This window comes from Hyla sarda, unplaced genomic scaffold, assembly GCF_029499605.1.
Source record: "Hyla sarda isolate aHylSar1 unplaced genomic scaffold, aHylSar1.hap1 scaffold_185, whole genome shotgun sequence".
NCBI lineage: Eukaryota > Metazoa > Chordata > Amphibia > Anura > Hylidae > Hyla > Hyla sarda.
Window position 1 is genome coordinate 398,016 of NW_026608499.1, and position 20,148 is coordinate 418,163.

General features: G+C 47.8%; 7 non-coding genes and 1 pseudogene across 7 annotated transcripts; all 8 read right to left on the reverse strand.

Annotated features, from left to right (window-relative positions):
- Positions 1–251: 251 nt before the first annotated feature.
- LOC130314787 (U2 spliceosomal RNA) lies at positions 252–442 on the reverse strand. The gene has a single exon (XR_008862411.1). It is a non-coding gene; the product is annotated as a U2 spliceosomal RNA (small nuclear RNA).
- A 2,087-nt stretch (positions 443–2,529) lies between these two features.
- Positions 2,530–2,720, reverse strand: LOC130314910 (U2 spliceosomal RNA). The gene has a single exon (XR_008862518.1). It is a non-coding gene; the product is annotated as a U2 spliceosomal RNA (small nuclear RNA).
- Positions 2,721–4,793: 2,073 nt separating this feature from the next.
- LOC130314847 (U2 spliceosomal RNA) lies at positions 4,794–4,984 on the reverse strand. The gene has a single exon (XR_008862465.1). It is a non-coding gene; the product is annotated as a U2 spliceosomal RNA (small nuclear RNA).
- Positions 4,985–7,061: 2,077 nt separating this feature from the next.
- Positions 7,062–7,252, reverse strand: LOC130314949 (U2 spliceosomal RNA). Its single transcript, XR_008862537.1, has one exon. It is a non-coding gene; the product is annotated as a U2 spliceosomal RNA (small nuclear RNA).
- Positions 7,253–9,341: 2,089 nt separating this feature from the next.
- LOC130314848 (U2 spliceosomal RNA) lies at positions 9,342–9,532 on the reverse strand. Its single transcript, XR_008862466.1, has one exon. It is a non-coding gene; the product is annotated as a U2 spliceosomal RNA (small nuclear RNA).
- A 2,107-nt stretch (positions 9,533–11,639) lies between these two features.
- Positions 11,640–11,830, reverse strand: LOC130314849 (U2 spliceosomal RNA). The gene has a single exon (XR_008862467.1). It is a non-coding gene; the product is annotated as a U2 spliceosomal RNA (small nuclear RNA).
- A 2,098-nt stretch (positions 11,831–13,928) lies between these two features.
- On the reverse strand, positions 13,929–14,119 carry LOC130314850 (U2 spliceosomal RNA). Its single transcript, XR_008862468.1, has one exon. It is a non-coding gene; the product is annotated as a U2 spliceosomal RNA (small nuclear RNA).
- A 2,099-nt stretch (positions 14,120–16,218) lies between these two features.
- Positions 16,219–16,394, reverse strand: LOC130314896 (U2 spliceosomal RNA; annotated as a pseudogene).
- Positions 16,395–20,148: the final 3,754 nt, after the last annotated feature.

Below are 20,148 nucleotides of genomic sequence, written 5' to 3' on the forward strand. Positions count from 1 at the left end.
CATGCCCTACCTGCACAGGTGTGCTGGCTACTCAAATGATCCAATTAAGGAGGCCATTTAGTCAGCAGCAGCAGAAGTCCTGTGCCTGGACGCTCCAACAGCGGCCAGACACAAGCAGAAGCAGAAGCAGCAGCAGCACCACCTTTTGTTTTTTGGCTGCAGCAGCAGCAAGGCCCACAGGGCTGGCTAGCTGGCTAGCCAGCAAGCAGGTAGCAATGAAAGTAGGAATCTTTCTTTTTAACCCTGTAAGGGGGTGGTGCACTGTACCCGAAGATACTGCCATATCGGGTCAATGCATAGGGCGACGGAAGCAAGCTTCGAAATTGGCCCCCGTTCTCAAAAATCCATTTAATATATGGTCCCCAGATAGGGGACGTATCAGATATTAAACTGATAAGAACAGATACTACACTTGATCTTAGCCAAAAGGCCGAGAAGCGATAACCGTGAAAGGGGCGGGCCCAACAAGGTGCCCTTCATGGGCACTATCACTGCTTGCTGTCAGGGAGGCTGCCAGACAATTTTCCATGCACACTCTGGGCTGGGGGGCAGTCAACCACCAGTACACACAGCAGAACCTAAACCCATACCATTATTGCTAAGCAGCAAGACAGGGGCCCATTGCACTCCCACGGGGCCTTTTTAAATGCAATCCATAACCCGGATTTGCCAGGAACCCTTCTTACTCCTCCTACTTGCATGTGACACTGGGCTTAGGATCTGCATAGGAAACACACACACAAGCACACACCTACCTTTGTTGCCTGCAGATGCCTCCTTGGCTGTCCCCAAACGGTATCAAACCAACACCCACGGGAAGCTGTAAGCATAGAGGACATGCCTGCACCCCATTGGACTTACCTGTGTGGGTTAAACCCGGGTTATTTGACAACCTATGGCGGTGATGGTTCTGCTCAGGCAGAGCAGTGCTGATGCTCCTCATAAAGCTGTCGCTGCTGTGAAGGTTCTAGGTGACATCACAAATCCCTATGGTTACATACACAACAAAGCTGGGTTGTTGTTGTTTACACTCTGCAAGGCCTGTGGAAGTGAGTGACATCATAGCACTGTAGTTCTGAGGGTTCTAGATGGATGCAACAATCTCCTGTTGCTTCTATGAAGGCCATAATAGACGACATCACCAAACAGCTCCATAGTCACATACACAGCAAAGGAGAGATGTTGTTTACACCTAGTGATGTCAGTGGTATTGAGTGACATCACAGCACAGTGCTAAGGCTCCTGGGCCTGGACACAGCAGCGGCTGCAATATCTCAACGGAGAATACGTTTATATATATGTGTGTGTGTGCGCGTATATATATATATATATATATATATATATATATATATATATATTTCTCCGCCGAAATCACTTTTAAACCCATTTCCACCTTTTTTTCCCTTCTCTTCCTCTTACTTTTTTTTCACGTTTTTTTACGTTTTTCTCCTTTTCGCCTCTTTTCTGGGCGTATTATTCTTCTTTTTCTTCTTTTTTTTCGTCTAATGCATACCCCATCAGTGCAGCAATGCTTATTCAATACCGCCAGCAGATGGAGACACTGGGGGATAATTTTCTAAGGATTTATACTGATTTTTCCTGTCTGAATTTGTCGCACAGAAAGTTGCAGGCCAAATATGTGTGACATTTCTGCGACTTTAGCTTCTAGAGCATTTTTACAACATTATACATAGGTGATGAATACATAAAAAGCGACTGTTCAGCGACAGACAAGTCGCATCGGCTGAAAGTAGGCCAGAATGTCAGTCCATGTTGGAGCAGGTTTAGATACAGTCTAAAGTATAGATCTCAAAGTCTGTGCACAGAATTTAGCAAGGGCCTCGCACCTTCTGATGCATCAGGTAGGTGCACAATAGCATAGCCTAACCCTCTGTACTTTGGTCTATATTGATGCGGGACATAGACAGCCAGCTGATGACCAATCCATTAGTGCAATGGATGGCTGGAAGCATTTGTCTTTGCCTTTGCAATACCACAGAAGCAATGCATGGTCAATGTACAGCAATGACACACCTGTGTGAACAGCCAGGAGACCCCCCCCCCCCCCCCCCCCCATGTTATGTTACATAGTTACATAGTTAGTACGGTCGAAAAAAGACATATGTCCATCAAGTTCAACCAGGGAATTAAGGGGTAGGGGTGTGGCGCGATATTGGGGAAGGGATGAGATTTTATATTTCTTCATAAGCATTAATCTTATTTTGTCAATTAGGAACATTCAGCACCCACCCGCTATCAAGGCAGCTGCCTATCATGTCATGCCCTACCTGCACAGGTGTGCTGGCTACTCAAATGATCCAATTAAGGAGGCCATTTAGTCAGCAGCAGCAGAAGTCCTGTGCCTGGACGCTCCAACAGCGGCCAGACACAAGCAGAAGCAGAAGCAGCAGCAGCACCACCTTTTGTTTTTTGGCTGCAGCAGCAGCAAGGCCCACAGGGCTGGCTAGCTGGCTAGCCAGCAAGCAGGTAGCAATGAAAGTAGGAATCTTTCTTTTTAACCCTGTAAGGGGGTGGTGCACTGTACCCGAAGATACTGCCATATCGGGTCAATGCATAGGGCGACGGAAGCAAGCTTCGAAATTGGCCCCCGTTCTCAAAAATCCATTTAATATATGGTCCCCAGATAGGGGACGTATCAGATATTAAACTGATAAGAACAGATACTACACTTGATCTTAGCCAAAAGGCCGAGAAGCGATAACCGTGAAAGGGGCGGGCCCAACAAGGTGCCCTTCATGGGCACTATCACTGCTTGCTGTCAGGGAGGCTGCCAGACAATTTTCCATGCACACTCTGGGCTGGGGGGCAGTCAACCACCAGTACACACAGCAGAACCTAAACCCATACCATTATTGCTAAGCAGCAAGACAGGGGCCCATTGCACTCCCACGGGGCCTTTTTAAATGCAATCCATAACCCGGATTTGCCAGGAACCCTTCTTACTCCTCCTACTTGCATGTGACACTGGGCTTAGGATCTGCATAGGAAACACACACACAAGCACACACCTACCTTTGTTGCCTGCAGATGCCTCCTTGGCTGTCCCCAAACGGTATCAAACCAACACCCACGGGAAGCTGTAAGCATAGAGGACATGCCTGCACCCCATTGGACTTACCTGTGTGGGTTAAACCCGGGTTATTTGACAACCTATGGCGGTGATGGTTCTGCTCAGGCAGAGCAGTGCTGATGCTCCTCATAAAGCTGTCGCTGCTGTGAAGGTTCTAGGTGACATCACAAATCCCTATGGTTACATACACAACAAAGCTGGGTTGTTGTTGTTTACACTCTGCAAGGCCTGTGGAAGTGAGTGACATCATAGCACTGTAGTTCTGAGGGTTCTAGATGGATGCAACAATCTCCTGTTGCTTCTATGAAGGCCATAATAGACGACATCACCAAACAGCTCATAGTCACATACACAGCAAAGGAGAGATGTTGTTTACACCTAGTGATGTCAGTGGTATTGAGTGACATCACAGCACAGTGCTAAGGCTCCTGGGCCTGGACACAGCAGCGGCTGCAATATCTCAACGGAGAATACGTTTATATATATGTGTGTGTGTGCGCGTATATATATATATATATATATATATATATATATATATATTTCTCCGCCGAAATCACTTTTAAACCCATTTCCACCTTTTTTTCCCTTCTCTTCCTCTTACTTTTTTTTCACGTTTTTTTACGTTTTTCTCCTTTTCGCCTCTTTTCTGGGCGTATTATTCTTCTTTTTCTTCTTTTTTTTCGTCTAATGCATACCCCATCAGTGCAGCAATGCTTATTCAATACCGCCAGCAGATGGAGACACTGGGGGATAATTTTCTAAGGATTTATACTGATTTTTCCTGTCTGAATTTGTCGCACAGAAAGTTGCAGGCCAAATATGTGTGACATTTCTGCGACTTTAGCTTCTAGAGCATTTTTACAACATTATACATAGGTGCTGAATACATAAAAAGCGACTGTTCAGCGACAGACAAGTCGCATCGGCTGAAAGTAGGCCAGAATGTCAGTCCATGTTGGAGCAGGTTTAGATACAGTCTAAAGTATAGATCTCAAAGTCTGTGCACAGAATTTAGCAAGGGCCTCGCACCTTCTGATGCATCAGGTAGGTGCACAATAGCATAGCCTAACCCTCTGTACTTTGGTCTATATTGATGCGGGACATAGACAGCCAGCTGATGACCAATCCATTAGTGCAATGGATGGCTGGAAGCATTTGTCTTTGCCTTTGCAATACCACAGAAGCAATGCATGGTCAATGTACAGCAATGACACACCTGTGTGAACAGCCAGGAGACCCCCCCCCCCCATGTTATGTTACATAGTTACATAGTTAGTACGGTCGAAAAAAGACATATGTCCATCAAGTTCAACCAGGGAATTAAGGGGTAGGGGTGTGGCGCGATATTGGGGAAGGGATGAGATTTTATATTTCTTCATAAGCATTAATCTTATTTTGTCAATTAGGAACATTCAGCACCCACCCGCTATCAAGGCAGCTGCCTATCATGTCATGCCCTACCTGCACAGGTGTGCTGGCTACTCAAATGATCCAATTAAGGAGGCCATTTAGTCAGCAGCAGCAGAAGTCCTGTGCCTGGACGCTCCAACAGCGGCCAGACACAAGCAGAAGCAGAAGCAGCAGCAGCACCACCTTTTGTTTTTTGGCTGCAGCAGCAGCAAGGCCCACAGGGCTGGCTAGCTGGCTAGCCAGCAAGCAGGTAGCAATGAAAGTAGGAATCTTTCTTTTTAACCCTGTAAGGGGGTGGTGCACTGTACCCGAAGATACTGCCATATCGGGTCAATGCATAGGGCGACGGAAGCAAGCTTCGAAATCGGCCCCCGTTCTCAAAAATCCATTTAATATATGGTCCCCAGATAGGGGACGTATCAGATATTAAACTGATAAGAACAGATACTACACTTGATCTTAGCCAAAAGGCCGAGAAGCGATAACCGTGAAAGGGGCGGGCCCAACAAGGTGCCCTTCATGGGCACTATCACTGCTTGCTGTCAGGGAGGCTGCCAGACAATTTTCCATGCACACTCTGGGCTGGGGGGCAGTCAACCACCAGTACACACAGCAGAACCTAAACCCATACCATTATTGCTAAGCAGCAAGACAGGGGCCCATTGCACTCCCACGGGGCCTTTTTAAATGCAATCCATAACCCGGATTTGCCAGGAACCCTTCTTACTCCTCCTACTTGCATGTGACACTGGGCTTAGGATCTGCATAGGAAACACACACACAAGCACACACCTACCTTTGTTGCCTGCAGATGCCTCCTTGGCTGTCCCCAAACGGTATCAAACCAACACCCACGGGAAGCTGTAAGCATAGAGGACATGCCTGCACCCCATTGGACTTACCTGTGTGGGTTAAACCCGGGTTATTTGACAACCTATGGCGGTGATGGTTCTGCTCAGGCAGAGCAGTGCTGATGCTCCTCATAAAGCTGTCGCTGCTGTGAAGGTTCTAGGTGACATCACAAATCCCTATGGTTACATACACAACAAAGCTGGGTTGTTGTTGTTTACACTCTGCAAGGCCTGTGGAAGTGAGTGACATCATAGCACTGTAGTTCTGAGGGTTCTAGATGGATGCAACAATCTCCTGTTGCTTCTATGAAGGCCATAATAGACGACATCACCAAACAGCTCCATAGTCACATACACAGCAAAGGAGAGATGTTGTTTACACCTAGTGATGTCAGTGGTATTGAGTGACATCACAGCACAGTGCTAAGGCTCCTGGGCCTGGACACAGCAGCGGCTGCAATATCTCAACGGAGAATACGTTTATATATATGTGTGTGTGTGCGCGTATATATATATATATATATATATATATATATATTTCTCCGCCGAAATCACTTTTAAACCCATTTCCACCTTTTTTTCCCTTCTCTTCCTCTTCCTTTTTTTTCACGTTTTTTTTACGTTTTTCTCCTTTTCGCCTCTTTTCTGGGCGTATTATTCTTCTTTTTCTTCTTTTTTTTCGTCTAATGCATACCCCATCAGTGCAGCAATGCTTATTCAATACCGCCAGCAGATGGAGACACTGGGGGATAATTTTCTAAGGATTTATACTGATTTTTCCTGTCTGAATTTGTCGCACAGAAAGTTGCAGGCCAAATATGTGTGACATTTCTGCGACTTTAGCTTCTAGAGCATTTTTACAACATTATACATAGGTGCTGAATACATAAAAAGCGACTGTTCAGCGACAGACAAGTCGCATCGGCTGAAAGTAGGCCAGAATGTCAGTCCATGTTGGAGCAGGTTTAGATACAGTCTAAAGTATAGATCTCAAAGTCTGTGCACAGAATTTAGCAAGGGCCTCGCACCTTCTGATGCATCAGGTAGGTGCACAATAGCATAGCCTAACCCTCTGTACTTTGGTCTATATTGATGCGGGACATAGACAGCCAGCTGATGACCAATCCATTAGTGCAATGGATGGCTGGAAGCATTTGTCTTTGCCTTTGCAATACCACAGAAGCAATGCATGGTCAATGTACAGCAATGACACACCTGTGTGAACAGCCAGGAGACCCCCTTTCCCCCCCCCCCCATGTTATGTTACATAGTTACATAGTTAGTACGGTCGAAAAAAGACATATGTCCATCAAGTTCAACCAGGGAATTAAGGGGTAGGGGTGTGGCGCGATATTGGGGAAGGGATGAGATTTTATATTTCTTCATAAGCATTAATCTTATTTTGTCAATTAGGAACATTCAGCACCCACCCGCTATCAAGGCAGCTGCCTATCATGTCATGCCCTACCTGCACAGGTGTGCTGGCTACTCAAATGATCCAATTAAGGAGGCCATTTAGTCAGCAGCAGCAGAAGTCCTGTGCCTGGACGCTCCAACAGCGGCCAGACACAAGCAGAAGCAGAAGCAGCAGCAGCACCACCTTTTGTTTTTTGGCTGCAGCAGCAGCAAGGCCCACAGGGCTGGCTAGCTGGCTAGCCAGCAAGCAGGTAGCAATGAAAGTAGGAATCTTTCTTTTTAACCCTGTAAGGGGGTGGTGCACTGTACCCGAAGATACTGCCATATCGGGTCAATGCATAGGGCGACGGAAGCAAGCTTCGAAATTGGCCCCCGTTCTCAAAAATCCATTTAATATATGGTCCCCAGATAGGGGACGTATCAGATATTAAACTGATAAGAACAGATACTACACTTGATCTTAGCCAAAAGGCCGAGAAGCGATAACCGTGAAAGGGGCGGGCCCAACAAGGTGCCCTTCATGGGCACTATCACTGCTTGCTGTCAGGGAGGCTGCCAGACAATTTTCCATGCACACTCTGGGCTGGGGGGCAGTCAACCACCAGTACACACAGCAGAACCTAAACCCATACCATTATTGCTAAGCAGCAAGACAGGGGCCCATTGCACTCCCACGGGGCCTTTTTAAATGCAATCCATAACCCGGATTTGCCAGGAACCCTTCTTACTCCTCCTACTTGCATGTGACACTGGGCTTAGGATCTGCATAGGAAACACACACACAAGCACACACCTACCTTTGTTGCCTGCAGATGCCTCCTTGGCTGTCCCCAAACGGTATCAAACCAACACCCACGGGAAGCTGTAAGCATAGAGGACATGCCTGCACCCCATTGGACTTACCTGTGTGGGTTAAACCCGGGTTATTTGACAACCTATGGCGGTGATGGTTCTGCTCAGGCAGAGCAGTGCTGATGCTCCTCATAAAGCTGTCGCTGCTGTGAAGGTTCTAGGTGACATCACAAATCCCTATGGTTACATACACAACAAAGCTGGGTTGTTGTTGTTTACACTCTGCAAGGCCTGTGGAAGTGAGTGACATCATAGCACTGTATTTCTGAGGGTTCTAGATGGATGCAACAATCTCCTGTTGCTTCTATGAAGGCCATAATAGACGACATCACCAAACAGCTCCATAGTCACATACACAGCAAAGGAGAGATGTTGTTTACACCTAGTGATGTCAGTGGTATTGAGTGACATCACAGCACAGTGCTAAGGCTCCTGGGCCTGGACACAGCAGCGGCTGCAATATCTCAACGGAGAATACGTTTATATATATGTGTGTGTGTGCGCGTATATATATATATATATATATATATATATATATATATATTCTCCGCCGAAATCACTTTTAAACCCATTTCCACCTTTTTTTCCCTTCTCTTCCTCTTACTTTTTTTTCACGTTTTTTTACGTTTTTCTCCTTTTCGCCTCTTTTCTGGGCGTATTATTCTTCTTTTTCTTCTTTTTTTTCGTCTAATGCATACCCCATCAGTGCAGCAATGCTTATTCAATACCGCCAGCAGATGGAGACACTGGGGGATAATTTTCTAAGGATTTATACTGATTTTTCCTGTCTGAATTTGTCGCACAGAAAGTTGCAGGCCAAATATGTGTGACATTTCTGCGACTTTAGCTTCTAGAGCATTTTTACAACATTATACATAGGTGCTGAATACATAAAAAGCGACTGTTCAGCGACAGACAAGTCGCATCGGCTGAAAGTAGGCCAGAATGTCAGTCCATGTTGGAGCAGGTTTAGATACAGTCTAAAGTATAGATCTCAAAGTCTGTGCACAGAATTTAGCAAGGGCCTCGCACCTTCTGATGCATCAGGTAGGTGCACAATAGCATAGCCTAACCCTCTGTACTTTGGTCTATATTGATGCGGGACATAGACAGCCAGCTGATGACCAATCCATTAGTGCAATGGATGGCTGGAAGCATTTGTCTTTGCCTTTGCAATACCACAGAAGCAATGCATGGTCAATGTACAGCAATGACACACCTGTGTGAACAGCCAGGAGACCACCCCCCCCCCCCCCCCATGTTATGTTACATAGTTACATAGTTAGTACGGTCGAAAAAAGACATATGTCCATCAAGTTCAACCAGGGAATTAAGGGGTAGGGGTGTGGCGCGATATTGGGGAAGGGATGAGATTTTATATTTCTTCATAAGCATTAATCTTATTTTGTCAATTAGGAACATTCAGCACCCACCCGCTATCAAGGCAGCTGCCTATCATGTCATGCCCTACCTGCACAGGTGTGCTGGCTACTCAAATGATCCAATTAAGGAGGCCATTTAGTCAGCAGCAGCAGAAGTCCTGTGCCTGGACGCTCCAACAGCAGCCAGACACAAGCAGAAGCAGAAGCAGCAGAAGCAGCAGCAGCACCACCTTTTGTTTTTTGGCTGCAGCAGCAGCAAGGCCCACAGGGTTGGCTAGCTGGCTAGCCAGCAAGCAGGTAGCAATGAAAGTAGGAATCTTTCTTTTTAACCCTGTAAGGGGGTGGTGCACTGTACCCGAAGATACTGCCATATCGGGTCAATGCATAGGGCGACGGAAGCAAGCTTCGAAATCGGCCCCCGTTCTCAAAAATCCATTTAATATATGGTCCCCAGATAGGGGACGTATCAGATATTAAACTGATAAGAACAGATACTACACTTGATCTTAGCCAAAAGGCCGAGAAGCGATAACCGTGAAAGGGGCGGGCCCAACAAGGTGCCCTTCATGGGCACTATCACTGCTTGCTGTCAGGGAGGCTGCCAGACAATTTTCCATGCACACTCTGGGCTGGGGGGCAGTCAACCACCAGTACACACAGCAGAACCTAAACCCATACCATTATTGCTAAGCAGCAAGACAGGGGCCCATTGCACTCCCATGGGGCCTTTTTAAATGCAATCCATAACCCGGATTTGCCAGGAACCCTTCTTACTCCTCCTACTTGCATGTGACACTGGGCTTAGGATCTGCATAGGAAACACACACACAAGCACACACCTACCTTTGTTGCCTGCAGATGCCTCCTTGGCTGTCCCCAAACGGTATCAAACCAACACCCACGGGAAGCTGTAAGCATAGAGGACATGCCTGCACCCCATTGGACTTACCTGTGTGGGTTTAACCCGGGTTATTTGACAACCTATGGCGGTGATGGTTCTGCTCAGGCAGAGCAGTGCTGATGCTCCTCATAAAGCTGTCGCTGCTGTGAAGGTTCTAGGTGACATCACAAATCCCTATGGTTACATACACAACAAAGCTGGGTTGTTGTTGTTTACACTCTGCAAGGCCTGTGGAAGTGAGTGACATCATAGCACTGTAGTTCTGAGGGTTCTAGATGGATGCAACAATCTCCTGTTGCTTCTATGAAGGCCATAATAGACGACATCACCAAACAGCTCCATAGTCACATACACAGCAAAGGAGAGATGTTGTTTACACCTAGTGATGTCAGTGGTATTGAGTGACATCACAGCACAGTGCTAAGGCTCCTGGGCCTGGACACAGCAGCGGCTGCAATATCTCAACGGAGAATACGTTTATATATATGTGTGTGTGTGCGCGTATATATATATATATCTATATATATATATATATATATATATATATATATATATATATATATATATTTCTCCGCCGAAATCACTTTTAAACCCATTTCCACCTTTTTTTCCCTTCTCTTCCTCTTACTTTTTTTTCACGTTTTTTTACGTTTTTCTCCTTTTCGCCTCTTTTCTGGGCGTATTATTCTTCTTTTTCTTCTTTTTTTTCGTCTAATGCATACCCCATCAGTGCAGCAATGCTTATTCAATACCGCCAGCAGATGGAGACACTGGGGGATAATTTTCTAAGGATTTATACTGATTTTTCCTGTCTGAATTTGTCGCACAGAAAGTTGCAGGCCAAATATGTGTGACATTTCTGCGACTTTAGCTTCTAGAGCATTTTTACAACATTATACATAGGTGCTGAATACATAAAAAGCGACTGTTCAGCGACAGACAAGTCGCATCGGCTGAAAGTAGGCCAGAATGTCAGTCCATGTTGGAGCAGGTTTAGATACAGTCTAAAGTATAGATCTCAAAGTCTGTGCACAGAATTTAGCAAGGGCCTCGCACCTTCTGATGCATCAGGTAGGTGCACAATAGCATAGCCTAACCCTCTGTACTTTGGTCTATATTGATGCGGGACATAGACAGCCAGCTGATGACCAATCCATTAGTGCAATGGATGGCTGGAAGCATTTGTCTTTGCCTTTGCAATACCACAGAAGCAATGCATGGTCAATGTACAGCAATGACACACCTGTGTGAACAGCCAGGAGACCCCCCCCCCCCCATGTTATGTTACATAGTTACATAGTTAGTACGGTCGAAAAAAGACATATGTCCATCAAGTTCAACCAGGGAATTAAGGGGTAGGGGTGTGGCGCGATATTGGGGAAGGGATGAGATTTTATATTTCTTCATAAGCATTAATCTTATTTTGTCAATTAGGAACATTCAGCACCCACCCGCTATCAAGGCAGCTGCCTATCATGTCATGCCCTACCTGCACAGGTGTGCTGGCTACTCAAATGATCCAATTAAGGAGGCCATTTAGTCAGCAGCAGCAGAAGTCCTGTGCCTGGACGCTCCAACAGCGGCCAAACACAAGCAGAAGCAGAAGCAGCAGAAGCAGCAGCAGCACCACCTTTTGTTTTTTGGCTGCAGCAGCAAGGCCCACAGGGCTGGCTAGCTGGCTAGCCAGCAAGCAGGTAGCAATGAAAGTAGGAATCTTTCTTTTTAACCCTGTAAGGGGGTGGTGCACTGTACCCGAAGATACTGCCATATCGGGTCAATGCATAGGGCGACGGAAGCAAGCTTCGAAATCGGCCCCCGTTCTCAAAAATCCATTTAATATATGGTCCCCAGATAGGGGACGTATCAGATATTAAACTGATAAGAACAGATACTACACTTGATCTTAGCCAAAAGGCCGAGAAGCGATAACCGTGAAAGGGGCGGGCCCAACAAGGTGCCCTTCATGGGCACTATCACTGCTTGCTGTCAGGGAGGCTGCCAGACAATTTTCCATGCACACTCTGGGCTGGGGGGCAGTCAACCACCAGTACACACAGCAGAACCTAAACCCATACCATTATTGCTAAGCAGCAAGACAGGGGCCCATTGCACTCCCACGGGGCCTTTTTAAATGCAATCCATAACCCGGATTTGCCAGGAACCCTTCTTACTCCTCCTACTTGCATGTGACACTGGGCTTAGGATCTGCATAGGAAACACACACACAAGCACACACCTACCTTTGTTGCCTGCAGATGCCTCCTTGGCTGTCCCCAAACGGTATCAAACCAACACCCACGGGAAGCTGTAAGCATAGAGGACATGCCTGCACCCCATTGGACTTACCTGTGTGGGTTAAACCCGGGTTATTTGACAACCTATGGCGGTGATGGTTCTGCTCAGGCAGAGCAGTGCTGATGCTCCTCATAAAGCTGTCGCTGCTGTGAAGGTTCTAGGTGACATCACAAATCCCTATGGTTACATACACAACAAAGCTGGGTTGTTGTTGTTTACACTCTGCAAGGCCTGTGGAAGTGAGTGACATCATAGCACTGTAGTTCTGAGGGTTCTAGATGGATGCAACAATCTCCTGTTGCTTCTATGAAGGCCATAATAGACGACATCACCAAACAGCTCCATAGTCACATACACAGCAAAGGAGAGATGTTGTTTACACCTAGTGATGTCAGTGGTATTGAGTGACATCACAGCACAGTGCTAAGGCTCCTGGGCCTGGACACAGCAGCGGCTGCAATATCTCAACGGAGAATACGTTTATATATATGTGTGTGTGTGCGCGTATATATATATATATATATATATATATATATATATATATATATATATATATATATATTTCTCCGCCGAAATCACTTTTAAACCCATTTCCACCTTTTTTTCCCTTCTCTTCCTCTTACTTTTTTTTCACGTTTTTTTACGTTTTTCTCCTTTTCGCCTCTTTTCTGGGCGTATTATTCTTCTTTTTCTTCTTTTTTTTCGTCTAATGCATACCCCATCAGTGCAGCAATGCTTATTCAATACCGCCAGCAGATGGAGACACTGGGGGATAATTTTCTAAGGATTTATACTGATTTTTCCTGTCTGAATTTGTCGCACAGAAAGTTGCAGGCCAAATATGTGTGACATTTCTGCGACTTTAGCTTCTAGAGCATTTTTACAACATTATACATAGGTGCTGAATACATAAAAAGCGACTGTTCAGCGACAGACAAGTCGCATCGGCTGAAAGTAGGCCAGAATGTCAGTCCATGTTGGAGCAGGTTTAGATACAGTCTAAAGTATAGATCTCAAAGTCTGTGCACAGAATTTAGCAAGGGCCTCGCACCTTCTGATGCATCAGGTAGGTGCACAATAGCATAGCCTAACCCTCTGTACTTTGGTCTATATTGATGCGGGACATAGACAGCCAGCTGATGACCAATCCATTAGTGCAATGGATGGCTGGAAGCATTTGTCTTTGCCTTTGCAATACCACAGAAGCAATGCATGGTCAATATACAGCAATGACACACCTGTGTGAACAGCCAGGAGACCCCCCCCCCCCCCCCCCATGTTATGTTACATAGTTACATAGTTAGTACGGTCGAAAAAAGACATATGTCCATCAAGTTCAACCAGGGAATTAAGGGGTAGGGGTGTGGCGCGATATTGGGGAAGGGATGAGATTTTATATTTCTTCATAAGCATTAATCTTATTTTGTCAATTAGGAACATTCAGCACCCACCCGCTATCAAGGCAGCTGCCTATCATGTCATGCCCTACCTGCACAGGTGTGCTGGCTACTCAAATGATATAATTAAGGAGGCCATTTAGTCAGCAGCAGCAGAAGTCCTGTGCCTGGACGCTCCAACAGCGGCCAGACACAAGCAGAAGCAGAAGCAGCAGCAGCACCACCTTTTGTTTTTTGGCTGCAGCAGCAGCAAGGCCCACAGGGCTGGCTAGCTGGCTAGCCAGCAAGCAGGTAGCAATGAAAGTAGGAATCTTTCTTTTTAACCCTGTAAGGGGGTGGTGCACTGTACCCGAAGATACTGCCATATCGGGTCAATGCATAGGGCGACGGAAGCAAGCTTCGAAATCGGCCCCCGTTCTCAAAAATCCATTTAATATATGGTCCCCAGATAGGGGACGTATCAGATATTAAACTGATAAGAACAGATACTACACTTGATCTTAGCCAAAAGGCCGAGAAGCGATAACCGTGAAAGGGGCGGGCCCAACAAGGTGCCCTTCATGGGCACTATCACTGCTTGCTGTCAGGGAGGCTGCCAGACAATTTTCCATGCACACTCTGGGCTGGGGGGCAGTCAACCACCAGTACACACAGCAGAACCTAAACCCATACCATTATTGCTAAGCAGCAAGACAGGGGCCCATTGCACTCCCACGGGGCCTTTTTAAATGCAATCCATAACCCGGATTTGCCAGGAACCCTTCTTACTCCTCCTACTTGCATGTGACACTGGGCTTAGGATCTGCATAGGAAACACACACACAAGCACACACCTACCTTTGTTGCCTGCAGATGCCTCCTTGGCTGTCCCCAAACGGTATCAAACCAACACCCACGGGAAGCTGTAAGCATAGAGGACATGCCTGCACCCCATTGGACTTACCTGTGTGGGTTAAACCCGGGTTATTTGACAACCTATGGCGGTGATGGTTCTGCTCAGGCAGAGCAGTGCTGATGCTCCTCATAAAGCTGTCGCTGCTGTGAAGGTTCTAGGTGACATCACAAATCCCTATGGTTACATACACAACAAAGCTGGGTTGTTGTTGTTTACACTCTGCAAGGCCTGTGGAAGTGAGTGACATCATAGCACTGTAGTTCTGAGGGTTCTAGATGGATGCAACAATCTCCTGTTGCTTCTATGAAGGCCATAATAGACGACATCACCAAACAGCTCCATAGTCACATACACAGCAAAGGAGAGATGTTGTTTACACCTAGTGATGTCAGTGGTATTGAGTGACATCACAGCACAGTGCTAAGGCTCCTGGGCCTGGACACAGCAGCGGCTGCAATATCTCAACGGAGAATACGTTTATATATATGTGTGTGTGTGCGCGTATATATATATATATATATATATATATATATATATATATATATATATATATTTCTCCGCCGAAATCACTTTTAAACCCATTTCCACCTTTTTTTCCCTTCTCTTCCTCTTACTTTTTTTTCACGTTTTTTTACGTTTTTCTCCTTTTCGCCTCTTTTCTGGGCGTATTATTCTTCTTTTTCTTCTTTTTTTTCGTCTAATGCATACCCCATCAGTGCAGCAATGCTTATTCAATACCGCCAGCAGATGGAGACACTGGGGGATAATTTTCTAAGGATTTATACTGATTTTTCCTGTCTGAATTTGTCGCACAGAAAGTTGCAGGCCAAATATGTGTGACATTTCTGCGACTTTAGCTTCTAGAGCATTTTTACAACATTATACATAGGTGCTGAATACATAAAAAGCGACTGTTCAGCGACAGACAAGTCGCATCGGCTGAAAGTAGGCCAGAATGTCAGTCCATGTTGGAGCAGGTTTAGATACAGTCTAAAGTATAGATCTCAAAGTCTGTGCACAGAATTTAGCAAGGGCCTCGCACCTTCTGATGCATCAGGTAGGTGCACAATAGCATAGCCTAACCCTCTGTACTTTGGTCTATATTGATGCGGGACATAGACAGCCAGCTGATGACCAATCCATTAGTGCAATGGATGGCTGGAAGCATTTGTCTTTGCCTTTGCAATACCACAGAAGCAATGCATGGTCAATGTACAGCAATGACACACCTGTGTGAACAGCCAGGAGACCCCCCCCCCCCCCCCATGTTATGTTACATAGTTACATAGTTAGTACGGTCGAAAAAAGACATATGTCCATCAAGTTCAACCAGGGAATTAAGGGGTAGGGGTGTGGCGCGATATTGGGGAAGGGATGAAATTTTATATTTCTTCATAAGCATTAATCTTATTTTGTCAATTAGGAACATTCAGCACCCACCCGCTATCAAGGCAGCTGCCTATCATGTCATGCCCTACCTGCACAGGTGTGCTGGCTACTCAAATGATCCAATTAAGGAGGCCATTTAGTAAGCAGCAGCAGAAGTCCTGTGCCTGGACGCTCCAACAGCGGCCAGACACAAGCAGAAGCAGAAGCAGCAGAAGCAGCAGCAGCACCACCTTTTGTTTTTTGGCTGCAGCAGCAGCAAGGCCCACAGGGCTGGCTAGCTGGCTAGCCAGCAAGCAGGTAGCAATGAAAGTAGGAATCTTTCTTTTTAACCCTGTAAGGGGGTGGTGCACTGTACCCGAAGATACTGCCATATCGGGTCAATGCATAGGGCGACGGAAGCAAGCTTCGAAATCGGCCCCCGTTCTCAAAAATCCATTTAATATATGGTCCCCAGATAGGGGACGTATCAGATATTAAACTGATAAGAACAGATTTTTTTTTTGATTGAAAGAGCTTTATTTTCCGTTCAGTCATTACAAGTCGTACAATAAATTACAGTCACACAAAGCATGATAGTACAATACACAGCAAAGGTTCCCTAAGCTATACATCGCACACCATGCTACTCTAACATTCAGCTCAATCCTGCAATAGAAAAGCACAAGAGATCAAACAAAAACCAAATAATACAATCTGTGATCGGGGTAGGGGTGTGGGCGACTATGTGGGAGTAGGGAGGGGGCGGATCACAGGGCCAAACTGTTGGGCTGTATCTTCAGGGAGACATGGGAGAAGGAGAGGGGTCTTCACTCCTCTTCTTCCTCATCAACGGCCGAGCTGTCCAAGATGGAATAGTCTCTAAGCAGGTTCTTGATGAACCTGCGGCAGTCCCGGACGGACATGTTTTCCCTGTTGATCACGAGGCGGTTCCTGGAGAGCCACACTGCGTCCTTAAAACAGTTCATAAGGCGCCAGGCCTCCTTGATGGCCTCCACGTCGTGGGTCCCAGGGAACAGGCCGTAAAGCACCGAATGGTACGATAGGCAGCTCCTGGGCACTGAGTCTCTGAGTTCCTGTTCTAGGGCGTCCAACAGACCCTGTGCAAAGGGGCACTGCCAAAACACGTGGAAAGATGTTTCCTCCACGTAGGGGCAACGGGGGCAGTACCGGGTCTTGCACAGGTTGCGGGCATGCATGAATGACCTGAGAGAGAGACCTCCCATGACGGCCATCCACGACAAGTCCTTGTGTCCATTGGTAAGCCGCTTTGAGGCCACATTGTTCCAAACTGTCTCTGCAGTGGCTGCGGGGAGTCCCGGAACCAGCTCGGTCGAGTCCTTAGCTCGGATGAGCTTGTGGATTGTCTTTGGCTTCCATAGGTCTGGTTTCAGTCCTTCCAGCTGGTGCTCCCTCACAAACCGGACAACATCCCCATAGAACCAGGGAGTGTTCCAGTTGTAAGGGATGGAGCTGTCCCACTTGTCCCAGCCCAGCTGTCTCCAGAGGGGCATGAGAAGCAAGCGAGACATGGACCTGCCCGCTGAGCCAGTCTTTTCTACAAGAGTCCGCTGCACCGTGACACATGCAAAGGAGGCCCTCAGCAGAGCGGGGATGTCGGGTATTCCCTTCCCACCCTTGCGGGGTTCCTTGTACATCACGGTCCTCTTGACTCTGTCCATTTTGCCCCAGACGAAGCCAAATACTGTCCGGGTGATGGCCTTGCAAACGGTGGTATGGGGAGGCCAGGCCTGTGCGGTATATTGGAGCACAGGCAAAACTTCACTCCGCAGGACAAGTGCCTTGCCTTCCATCGTGAGCTTTCTGGAGCTCCACAGTCCGATCTTTGAGTTTATCCTTCCTAGTCGGTCTTGCCAAGACTTAAGGGCCGCTCCTTCCTTCCCGAACCAGACTCCAAGAATTTGAATGAAGTCCGGCTTAATAGTAAAGGGGAAGGGGGCGGAAGAAGCCAGGTGCCACTCCCCGAAGAGCATGGCCTCCGACTTCCCGCAGTTGACTTTTGCCCCCGAAGCTCTGCCGAAGTCCTCGCAGGTCTGGACGAGTGCAGTCACCGAACGCTGGTCAGCGCAGAAGACGGTCACGTCGTCCATGTAGAGCGAGCACTTGACCTCGTGGCGATCTGGTCCTGGTGCGGTGATCCCTCTGATCTCTCCACTCTGCCGGATAGTCTCAGCGAAGAGCTCTATAACACAAACAAAAAGGAGAGGTGAAAGAGGGCAGCCTTGTCTAACCCCTGAAAGAATGGAAAAGGGGTCAGTCTTCCAGCCGTTCACCAACACCGTGCTGTAAATGTCAAAATACATAACGTTAACAAAAGAGCAAAACATCTTCCCCAGACCCAGCCTGCGCAAAACCCTGTCCATGAATGCGTGGGAGACACGGTCGAACGCCTTCTCCTGATCTAAGCTGACCAGGGCGGCGCGGCCCCCGCGGTCCTGGATGTAATGGACCGTGTCTCTCACAAGGGCAAGGCTGTCGGCAATCCTGCGGCCAGGAATGCTGCAGGTCTGGTCCGGATGGACGATCTGCCCCATGACAGGTTTCAGCCTGTTGGCCAGCACCTTGGCGAGGATCTTGTAGTCCACGTTCAGGAGAGAGATGGGACGCCAGTTTTTCAGGTCACATCTCTCCCCCTTCCGCTTATACAAGATCGTGATCATCCCTTCCCTCAACGACGGAGGCATTCTGCCCCCCACCACCATCTCCTCGTACACCTCCAACAGGTCCGGACAGGTCAGGTCACCCAGCGCTACGTAGAGCTCGGCCGGGAGACCGTCACTGCCCGGGGTCCTGCCGGGCTTAAAGGATTTAGCGGCAGAGAGCAGCTCCCCCACCGTCAAGGGATCGTCCATAGCCGCCGCACCTGCGGGATCAACAACGTTAGTGACACCTGACAGGAACCTCTCGGCGGCTTCGGGGTCGGATGACTTGGGGGCGTAGAGGTTGCTGTAGAAGTCGTGGACGACCCCCATCACTTCCTCCTTGCCGCTCCTCATGTGTCCGGTCTCATCTCGTAGCTCAGTCAGGGGCGTGTGGCCGGTATGGAGCTTCCTGAAAAAGAAAGAGTTACATTTCTCACCCTTCTCCAGGTTCTCCACCTTGGAACGAAAGACGATTCGCTTGGATTCCTCCTCAAAGTGCCTTTTCAAGCTCTTTTTGGTCTCCTCCAGCTCCTCCCTGACGTCCCAGCCACACTGGAGCAGGTCCTGCAGGGACCGCAGCTCGCGCTGCAGTTTCCTCAAGTCCCACTTCTTCGCACACGCCTATTGTCTGCCTTTTGCCTGAAAGAAACAACGGAATTCGACTTTAACATATTCCCACCAGTCGCTGATGCACTTGAACAGACATTTGTCATTTCGCCATACAAGGTACGCATCCCTAAGTTCCTCCATGACCTCCCTCTGCTCCAACAGGGCACAATTCAACTTCCAGGAGCCTGGGCCAGGTGGGAATCCATGGCCCAGAGTCCCCCGGAATCGAATGGCCCTGTGGTCAGAGAAGAAGCAGGGGACCATAGAGTACGACACCTTTCTGACTGCTCTCGAAGTGAAGATGAAGTCTATCCGAGAACGGAGCGAGCCATCGGGGCGGCTCCACGTATAGTTTACGGAGCCGTTCCCGATGGACCCGACAACGTCCTGCAAGGATGCCTCCGTCACCATCTCAATCAGCAGTTTAGACGTCACGTCCAGGTTGGCGGATGTGCCAGAACTGCGCCCGTCCACCTCAATGGGGCAGTTGAAGTCACCACCCAACACTACTGCCCTAGTGGTGGCGAGTTCAGCCCGCAGGGCCTGGAGAACCTCCAGTCGGACATCCCTCTCAGGGGAGGCGTACACGTTGATGAGCCGCACGGGCTCACCCGCCCAGGAACCGTCTGCGACAAGAAGTCTGCCACAGACGAGCTCCCGGACGGAATCAAGTGCAAAGTTACCTCCCCTGATCAGGATGGCCACCCCCGCAGACCTATTGTCGCCCCCACCAGACCAGTAGGAAGGGCCGTGAGGCCACTGCCTGGCCAGATGGTTGTAAGACCTAGAAGCAGACAAAGCACATTCCTGCAACATGTAAACATCACACCTCTGGGAATCTAAGAACGTAAGAACAGTCTGGAATCTAAACCAAGCTCTAATACTCCTCACATTAATGCAGAAGATGTTGAGATCAGCCATGGGAATAAAAAAGAGAGGTTAGTTCTGATACTAGTTACCAGTCTGGTCGGACGGGTCCTCTTCTCTGGCGCCTGTCGGC